We start from the raw sequence: 10,091 nt of genomic DNA, 5'->3' as shown, positions 1-10,091 counted from the left end.
TTCACCTGGACCACAGTGTGCAGCTGTAGCATACCTGTTATATAGATGTAAAGCAGTTATGTCCTTTGCTATGAGCAGAGAGGGCGTACTCCCTAGGAATTTGAATGAAACTGAGGTATAGGCAGGGATCAGAAGCATTTCTGGAATGTTATCTTATTTTTTATCTCATTTTTTGTTTGTTTAAAGAAAAGCACATTTGCTAAAATGCTTACATTAGTATGATTTTTGGTGCTCTCTTTCTGAGCTAAGCACTTCCCTGAGACATCTCGTTCACAACTTTATTTACAGAGAAAGATGAACTTGAGGCCGTTTGGCGCAGCTTTGTTGAAAGAGTCTTCCTCTTACAGCATCGCTCCAAATGGTTTGTTTGGACTGTTTCAGAGGTGACATCCAATACGTAAGATTCCCAGCCTGACAAGTGGGGAAACGGATTATCAAAGGAAGCGAAGTATAGAAACAGGAATATACAGTTCCCTGGCATTTGACATCATTCCCTCCAGAGTAGGCAAATGGAATTGGAACATGTTATGGAGCAGTCAGCCGTTAGCTTTTCTGCATGGTCATATTGGTGATGTGGGGAGAGAATGATAGGATCAGCCAGCCTCGCCTAATGTGGTACCCACGAGATATATTGGGAATTTTAGAGAGGGACACCATGTTGTGCAAGGCTGGGCTACGCTCACCTCCTGTCCTCAAAATTTATCTCACACTTCTGCAGACATAAGGTGTCAGTTTGCATTTCTTGATGCAGAAAGTATTGATCGGACGCGTAGAGAGCCAGTGTGGTGTAGTGGTTAAGAGTGGTAGACTTGTAATCTGGTGAACCGGGTTCGCTTCCACGCTCCTCCACATGCAGCTGCTGGGTGACCTTGGGCTAGTCACACTTTTCTGAAGTCTCTCAGCTTCACTTATCTCACAGAGTGTTTGTTGTGGGGGAGGAAGGGAAAGGAGATTGTTAGCCGCTTTGAGACTCCTTAGGGTAGTGATAAAGCGGGATATCAAATCCAAACTCCTCTTCTTCTTCTTTCCCATTCTAATTAATTCAAGAGGGTTCTGGAAGCTTCTCTGTGTGAAAGAAACTGGAAGTTTCTAGCCGACACACAAGTTTCTATTCTGCCTAGAAGCATGCAGAAGGTTCATGATGTTTGGATTATTCCTTCAGAGAAGCTGAGTACAGCTGGCTTAAACTGGTTCTGTTATCTCTTTCTGTCAAGGTCATGCTGACTATAATAAGTTGAGGTGAAACAGGAAGGTGCTCCTCCTCCTCAGGCATCCAGCTCACCGCCACCATTGCCCCTCTACCTAAGCCTTGCTTACCAGGGTCACCCAGCTGCAGCTTCTGGGTTATGGCAACATCTGATGAGAAGCCTATGAGATCTCAACAGAATCCGGAAGCCACAGCCACTTCTGCTTGCTTCTTCAGTGGGGAGTGGGGGGATGAGCAGGGTGCTTCTCCCACCACAGTAGTGAGGAGAAGCAGTGGCAGCAGCAAGATTTCATAAGAGTTCTATGAGATCTCGCCGGAAGCCATCGCCACTTTTCCTTGCTTCTCTGGCAGCGGCAGGGGTGGGTAAGTGGGATTCTACAGTCCAAGGCAGCTGCCTTAGTCCACCTAATGAGTGGTCAGATGTTTTAGCCCCTAGGAGACCCTGCTTCAATGGACCAGTGAAATATCTCACACAGAGACACGCGCACACAGTTCATGCAATGTTGGAATGTTCTTTTGATCATAGAATCCAAATTGTAGAGCTGGAAGGGACCACAGGAGCCAGTGTGGTGTAGTGGTTAAGAGCGGTGGACTCGTGATCTGGTGAACTGGGTTCTCATCCCCACTCCTTCACATGTAGCTGCTGGGTGACCTTGGGCTAGTCACACTTCTTTGAAGTCTCTCAGGCCCACTCACCTCACAGAGTGTTTGTTGTGGGGGAGGAAGGGAAAGGTGAATGTTAGCCACTTTGAGATTCCTTAAGGGGAGTGATAAAGCGGAATATCAAATCCAAACTCCTCCTCCTCCTCTTCTTCTTCACGAGGGTCATTCAACCCCCTGCAATGCAGGAATCTTTTGCCCAACGTGGGGCTCAAACTCATGACCTTGAGATTAAGAATCTCATGCTCTACTGACTGAGCTATACCAGTTTTCACTTCACCCATCATTTGGGAAGATATGCAAAAGAAAAGAATATATATATATATATATATATATATATATATATATATATATATATGATTATATAAATGACCCCTTGATTTGTTGGGCAAAGTTGACACTGAACGAGTCACATTCTGCTGAACTTCATCACCGTTTCTTCTCTCTCTCTCATTTTTCTTTCTTTTTTGTATCACTCTTCCTGCTCAGGCCCTGACAATTTAGCCTCAAATGTTGACACATCAAGAGAACAAGGCTGGGAAAATGCCTCTCCCACCAAAATCAAGCCACAAATTGCAAAATCAACACTGAGCCATTTCAAAGCTATTAATTCTGCCATGGCAGGATTCAGACTTAACATCCTCTGATCCGAGGTACCGAGATAATATATTCCCCTGTACAACAAGAAAAACCCACAGTGTCCAAAGGAATTAGCCTTCTCTCCAAGCTGCAACAATTATGTGAAATATTTGCCTTGCCAAGTACAAGGAGAGCAATTCTTTTAATATCACACCGGCTGTCGTACGTCATTTTAAATAGAAATGTCAGGTGGAAGTTCACCTTGCCGGTTTTGTTCACTAAGAATCTGGGGATTGATTACTTAACCCAATCTGTATAACTCTTCCCTCAAGAAGGTATTGAGGTGTAGTGGTAAGAGTGCTGGAGCTGGGAGGACCTGGGAGACCAGGGTCAAATCTTTATTCAGCCTTGTCCCCCTCTCCACCAGATACCCACGACTCACTCTGGGCCCTCGCCTTCCATTAATAGGAAGCTGCTGTAAACTGTGTCAGACTACTGGTCCATCTAATTCAGTCTTGTCTATGTTATCTGGCAGTGCTTCTCCAGGAGTTTAGACAAGGGTCTCTCCCAGTCCTCTGGAGTTACCAGGGACTCAACTTGGGGTCTTCATCATGCAATGCAGATTAGATATCCCTGAGCTATGGTCCATCCCTGCCTCTTAAACTAGATTAGGCCCAGTTCATGAAGAATGTAACATAGACCCTCCAAGTGTCCCAGATTTTTCAGGGACAGCCCTGGATTTACAGAAACTGTCCCAGTTTCTGATTTGATCCCGGAATGCCCCGCTTTCCCTTAGAAAGTCTCTATTTTCATTGGAGAAATGTTGAGGGCTTGGTAGGACGTCCTTATTTTCATTGGAGAAATGTTGGTATGTATGGTAACATGAATTCATTTTGCTCGGAGTGGATCCACAGTGGGAAGCAATACCAAGCAATAGTGCTATTTTTCTAGAAAAAGAGGTGTCGGAGCTCCCCTTTGTTCTCTTAGAATGGCAGTTGTGCCCACCTAGGAGGTGCCAGAGCTGAGCTCTGGTTGAAAAAAATAAGCCCTGCCAATCAAGGCAGGTGACAAGGAATATTTCCTTCTGCCATGATAAAGGTGGTTTTTGTTGTTGTTGTTGTTGTTGTTTTTTAAAAAGCGTTAGCCCTTCTTCAAAAGCAAACCTTTCAAAAGCCCAGCAAATTGCTAGAGTTTACACAACAGAGACATCAAACAGACTTCATCAGCGAGTAGCACACCGTTTTGTTGGGCCGATGCCTAATTACTCTTCGAGCTTTGTTCCTTCGCAGGGATTTCTCTCCAAAAGTCTTTAAACAGCAATCTGTTAGTCTTGGCAACCTTCGGTCTGGAGTGTAATATTCATCAGGGTCTTTCTTTTTCAGTTTCAAAGGCAATACTTACATATAATGATTTTGCTGAGAAACCAAACAGAAAATGTGTATTGTGGTGCTGAAAACACATTTCGTGGAGTTGTTACAGGCTTCTTGGAAGAAGGCCCTTCGTTTAATGAGTCTTTCTGCATTTGTGTCTGTGTGTTTGTATTTCTTCCCTTCAAGTTTTTATTAAGCTCTGCAGGGCTCGATACCCCAGAGGACGCTCCGCGGAAAGTTACGCTGGGCTGAAACTGTGGTGCCTTCTCTTTCTCTCTCTCTTTCTTTCTTTCTTTCTTTCTTTCTTTCTTTTTTTACACCTGGTGAATTTCCACGATTCCTTCATGCTTAGCAGTGCAGCATGGAAACCTACTGTGAGGGATCAAATGATCTGTTTTCTTTTCCCTTGAGGTGAACCACATTTTGCTTGTGTGAGAAAGCAAACGTTCCTAACTAGACCAGAAAGCTGCCTACTGCTTTGGAGAGGCTTCGAACAGGATTGATATAAACTGCTGACCTTCCTTGATGGGCCTCCTTGCGGTCATGAATGGCACCCCCACCACCCGCCTGCCCCCTCAGCCCGTCTGTTTTAGACATGTGTTTATTAGTCATGTCAATGGAGTTTTGCTTTAACTGTGTTAAAACCCTCCTGAGCTGATTATTCTATGAAACCTTATATCCCCCAAAAGTAGAGGATTCCATGCCCAGCCTTGTGAAATGGCAACAGTGGGAACTCTAATCGCATTGGCCTTGAGGGCTATGTTGGTGTCATGATTCCAAAGTCCAGCAAAGCTAGAGGATCAGGCACTGTGGTCAAGTATCGTGGAAGACTGTGCAGGAGAAGTTTTATCTTCCGGCAGAGAATATTCTTTTGAACTATATACCTATTGTGTAGAAATTAACAACGGGACAATGGAAATGGATTCTACGCTCCGAACGGTGGCCAAGAGACTGATACCGATGTATTGGAAGAATAAAGATGTGACCATTAGGTCCAGTCGTGGCTGACTCTGGGGTTGCGGCGCTCATCTCGCTTTCCTGGCCAAGGGAGCCAGTGTACAGCTTCCGGGTCATGTGGCCAGCATGACTAAGCCGCTTCTGGCGAACCAGAGCAGCGCATGGAAATGCCATTTACCTTCCCACCAGAGCGGTACCTATTTATCTACTTACACTTTGACGTGCTTTTGAACTGCTAGGTTGGCAGGAGCAGGGACCGAGCAATGGGAGCTCACCCCGGCGTGGGGATTCGAACAGCCAACCTTCTGGTTGGCAAGTCCTAGGCTCTGTGGTTTAACCCACAGCGCCACCCGCGTCCCAAAGATGTGATAGATACCCTTTAAGCAATGGACCGACAATATGACAACAATATTCGCAACTTATGAACAGACTGCTTACAGGCGTAGGCTTTGACAATATATGACAATATTATTGAACAGGTTTATACAGAACGTAGTAGGCTATTAACATCTATATATGTATTAGGATAATAACACTATATCAATGTATTTAAGAATGTATGGGATTACAGTGGTACCTCTGGTTACGAACTTAATTCGTCCCGGAGGTCCATTCTTAACCTGAAACCGTTCTTAACCTGAGGTACCACTTTAGCTAATGGGGTCTCCTGCTGCCGCCGCGCCGCTGGTGCACCATTTCTGTTCTCATCCTGAGGTAAAGTTCTTAACCCGAGGTACCACTTCCAGGTTAGCAGAGTCTGTAACTCAAAGTGTTTGTAACCCGAGGTGTTTGTAACCCGAGGTACCACTGTATAGTACATTGCTTTTTTCTTTCTTTCTTATACACATCCCTTGTGATTAATATAATTCTAAACACTGGAATTGCTTGAGCAATATGGAACTAAGGGGCATCCAACCCTTGAGCCATCTATTATTATTATTATTGTATATTTGAATGTAACATATCACATTAAAAAGCCGCTGCCTCTCTAGTTCCATCATATATGGATAGGACTTAGTCTAGGGCCGTGTGCAGCCCTGCAGACTCTCTAGGACTCTGGCTTGGCCATGCGACCTCCCCAGGCCACACACTGGAGCAGGCTCTGCTCCATAACCTGCTCCAGTTTTTGTCTGGCTAGAATTCATCCTTGAACCGTGAGAATGCTTCCTGCTTTCCTGAATGGACAGGTGTGTATGTAGAAACCTCTGCCTTTTGTGTGATGGGAATACAGCTTACCATACAAAGTTCTGGTGTCATGTCTGTTGAAGTAAGGGTAGCTAAGGAGCTCAAATTCTATATATGACTGACACCCTTCTTTGGAAATTAAACCAATGTCCAGACTTTCACATTCAAAAACTTGCCTTGCAAAAACTTAGAGATGAATTAAAACTTAATATTTACAGTCACACGCTCATCCAATCATGGGCTGACAACCTCTTCTTCTAACTTCCAAACAACTGTATTTTCCTCTCTTCCCAGAGCTCAGCCCTCAGCCTTCTGTATCTCAATCAGGCTGTGCCTTGCAGCTCCTATGAGAGTTTTCCGCTTTTACCTTCTCCTGCAGCTTTGCTCTCTTTCTTTCAAGAAGCACACCAACACTCTATTCAACTTAGCAGTGTTCACAGTGGATTCTAAAACAGAGCCCTCTTGCTTCACATAAAATGGAGTCTTTCCTTCACTGGATATCTCCCATGTGATCAACGTTAGCCAATCACATGAAAACTACTGTAGAACTCTCTAGAATTCAGCTACCAACCAATCAAATGTAAAGACATAGCAATGCATGCAAGCATTTACAATATCGGTGAATTAAATTACTGTACTTAACAATATCTACGCACCATTTGCTTGGACCTGGGAAGTTTGTCCACAAGGAAATGTAGTCCTTGAAATGAAAAAATGTCCCCCCCTTTTATTATCTGTGTTTAGTAACACCTACACTAATTGGACTAAGCTCAAAGAATTATTATTATTTGGCCAGGATACCCTGTTATATGGGGACGCGGATGGCGCTGTGGGTTAAACCACAGAGCCTAGGACTTGCCAATCAGAAGGTCAGCGGTTCGAATCCCAGTGACGGGGTGAGCTCCCATTGCTCGGTCCCTGCTCCTGCCAACCTAGCAGTTCGAAAGCACAAAGTGCGAGTAGATAAATAGGTACCGCTCTGGTGGGAAGGTAAATGGCGTTTCCATGCGCTGCTGCTCTGGTTTGCCAGAAGTGGCTTGGTCATGCTGGCCACATGACCTGGAAGCTGTACGCCGGCTCCCTTGGCCAATAAAGCGAGATGAGCGCCGCAAGCCCAGAATCGGCCACGACTGGACCTAATGGTCAGGGGTCCCTTTACCTTTACTTACCCTGTCATAATTCATATGAAAAGGGATATAGAACACCAAAGGGAACATGGATTGTATCCACGGTGAGACTTTTATTTGTGAAAGTGTCATGATGTTGCACAAAATATTTAGAACTTGCTGTGGTAAATATTCTGGCTCGGTATCAGGGAGAACGGCATTCAAATTTAGCTAAATCCCCTTCAGAATCATTGAATGGTTTTGTTTGTTTGTTTGTTAATGCCACCAATAAGGGTGCCTCTGCTGTAAAATTATGAGCACATGAGTCATCAAGATTTTCACTCTGCTCTGCTATTTCTCTAACGGCCCATTAAAGAATGGAAAAACAACATGGTTTGTGTAAGCATAAAGCAGCCGAACTCTCAGAGTGGGGACACTGAAAACCAAACTGAAATGAATCATCGGCCTTGTATGGAAGCTTATAAAAACTCAGTTGTTCCCTGGGGTTCAGTAGGCTCATTTGAAAACTACTGACTAGCATTTCTCAACTGATGACAACATATGGTAAAGATGCAGAGGGTATCCACTTTAAAGCCTGGCTGGCTCTCTTGTGTCTTGCCAGGTCTTGTAAAAGCAAGCCCTCTGTCATGAATAAGGGGATTCCTCGACAGATTTCAGAGGACCATAAGCAGTGGGTTGGTTAAAAACTGCCTCAGTCAGCAAGGGACAGCTTCCCTCTGTACTTGAAAGCATGACAGGGTCCCAATGTAGCCCCCCCTCTCTTTTGGTTAACAAAACAAAATTCCACTACCTTTCTTCGTAATTTACGAGGTGTTTCTTGGAACGTATTTTGAAGCTCGAGAATGAGAAGAGGAGAGAGGAAGAACAAATGAATTTACATAACTTTTGGTGGCCACTAATGGTCATTAGTTTGAAGAAATAAAACCAGGGGATGGTGGATGGGCTTGTTTCAAAACAGGGAACTGGGATTTGTGAGATGCAATGCATTCTTTATGTCTAGCTAGAATGTTCTTGTTGTTTAGTCGTTTAGTCGTGTCCGACTCTTCATGACCCCATGTACCAGAGCACGCCAGGCACTCCTGTCTTACACTGCCTCCCGCAGTTTGGTCAAACTCATGCTGGTAGCTTCAAGAACACTGTCCAACCATCTCGTCCTCTGTCGTCCCCTTCTCCTTGTGCCCTCCATCTTTTCCAGCATCAGGGTCTTTTCCAGGGAGTCTTCTCTTCTCCTGAGGTGGCCAAAGTATTGGAGCCTCAGCTTCAAGATCTGTCCTTCCAGTGAGCACTCAGGGCTAATTTCCTTCAGAATGGATCAGTTTGATCTTCTTGCGGTCCATGGGACTCTCAAGAGTCTCCTCCAACACCATAATTCAAAAGCATCAATTCTTCGGCAATCAGCTAGAATAGTCATCAATAAACCCCTACTTTCTTTTCATATCCCTCCCCCAAACCGACATCTTTCACAAAGCCTTCTACTTACCTTGTCATCTATCTATCTATTTATTTATTTATTTATTTATTTATTTATGAACAAACATTTATATACAGTCGTACCTTGGAAGTTGAATGGAATCCATTCCAGAAGTCTGCTTGACTTGCAAAACGTTCAGAAACCAAGGCGCAGCTTCTGATTGGCTGCAGGAAGCTCTAGCAGCCAATCAGAAGCCACATCGGATGTTTGGGTTCCAAAGAATGTTCACAAACCAGCTCACTTATGGGGTTTGTGGCATTCGGGAGCCAAAACATTCAACTCGCAAGGCATTCGGGATCCAAGGTATGACTGTACCACCTTTCTTTCTCAAAAGAGTCATGCTAGCCAACAGCAGGAGAGATTGGAAGGATTCCAACTCTCATTCATTGGGGCATTCTGGGAATCTACATATGTCCCGCCCCGCCCCCCTCCAGTGCAGCCATGCTAGGGCTGGATTTAAGTTTGATGAGGCCCTAAGCTACTGAAGGTAATGGGGCCCTTTATATGTCCAGCTGTCCTTTGTCAAAAACAAATTGTCACTGGTTTTGGTGTTGAATATATGCTATATGGTAACTTATGGACCTAAGTAGATCTATAGATCTAAAGCCATTTGCACATGTTGCCACGCAACCAGTCCATGCAGAATGTAGGCACCCTATATATAGAAATGAGCAAACCAGTGATATTTTAGGGAGCCAGCTAGCAGGCGGGGCCCATTACTTACATCATAGGAGCCCACACAACACTAAACACTATTGCTGTATGTAGGTTTTATTTTATTTGGTTTTTTATGTTATGTTTTGGAAATGTACATCCAGTTTTTTCCCCTTTAATTTTTTTGGGGGCCCCCAAGAGATTGAGGCCCTAAGCTACAGCTTGTTTAGCTTATATGTAAATCCGGCACTGATTCACAGTGATGCCGCACTCTCGTACAAGTCAGTGGGCTCCCACAAGAGCTGACAAATGCTGCCACGTGAATGAGCTGGCTCTCACGAGAGCGTGGCACCAAAAAGCACATGCTTTGATTTCCATCAGAGGAATGTTGGAGCATATGGGATTGCTGAAAAGCATGTTGAATACCTGCCAAATTCCCTGCGGTTCCTGACTTCATAAGAAGCTGTTGCATATGCTGGCCATGCAGCCGAATTGTTCGTAGTCCTCAGGAATCAATGGAAGACTACTCAGAAACTATTTATTTATATTTAAATTGGAACTCACGCGATGACAGGTGAGAAGACAACTAAACAGAGGATCTTTGCAAGTGAGACATTCCATACCCAAATCCAAGTATGGAAAGTATGCTTGTGAGTGCAGGCCATTGGACATAAAGATCGGTTCATTCCTCGCTTCCATATGGCTGGGTTTCTGTTATGGAAGCGTTCAGAAGTGTTGTTTATGGACGTTGCGCAACCATTAATGCCAACAAAAATAATGTTAACTAATCTGGCCCAAACAGCATTTAGCAAGATCCAAACCAATACATTATGCGCACATATACTAATAACAAATCTCAAATTGTTTTAGAAATGGCATCA

This window comes from Podarcis raffonei, chromosome 3, assembly GCF_027172205.1.
Source record: "Podarcis raffonei isolate rPodRaf1 chromosome 3, rPodRaf1.pri, whole genome shotgun sequence".
Lineage (NCBI taxonomy): Eukaryota > Metazoa > Chordata > Lepidosauria > Squamata > Lacertidae > Podarcis > Podarcis raffonei.
Note: the sequence above shows the minus strand (reverse complement) of the source record.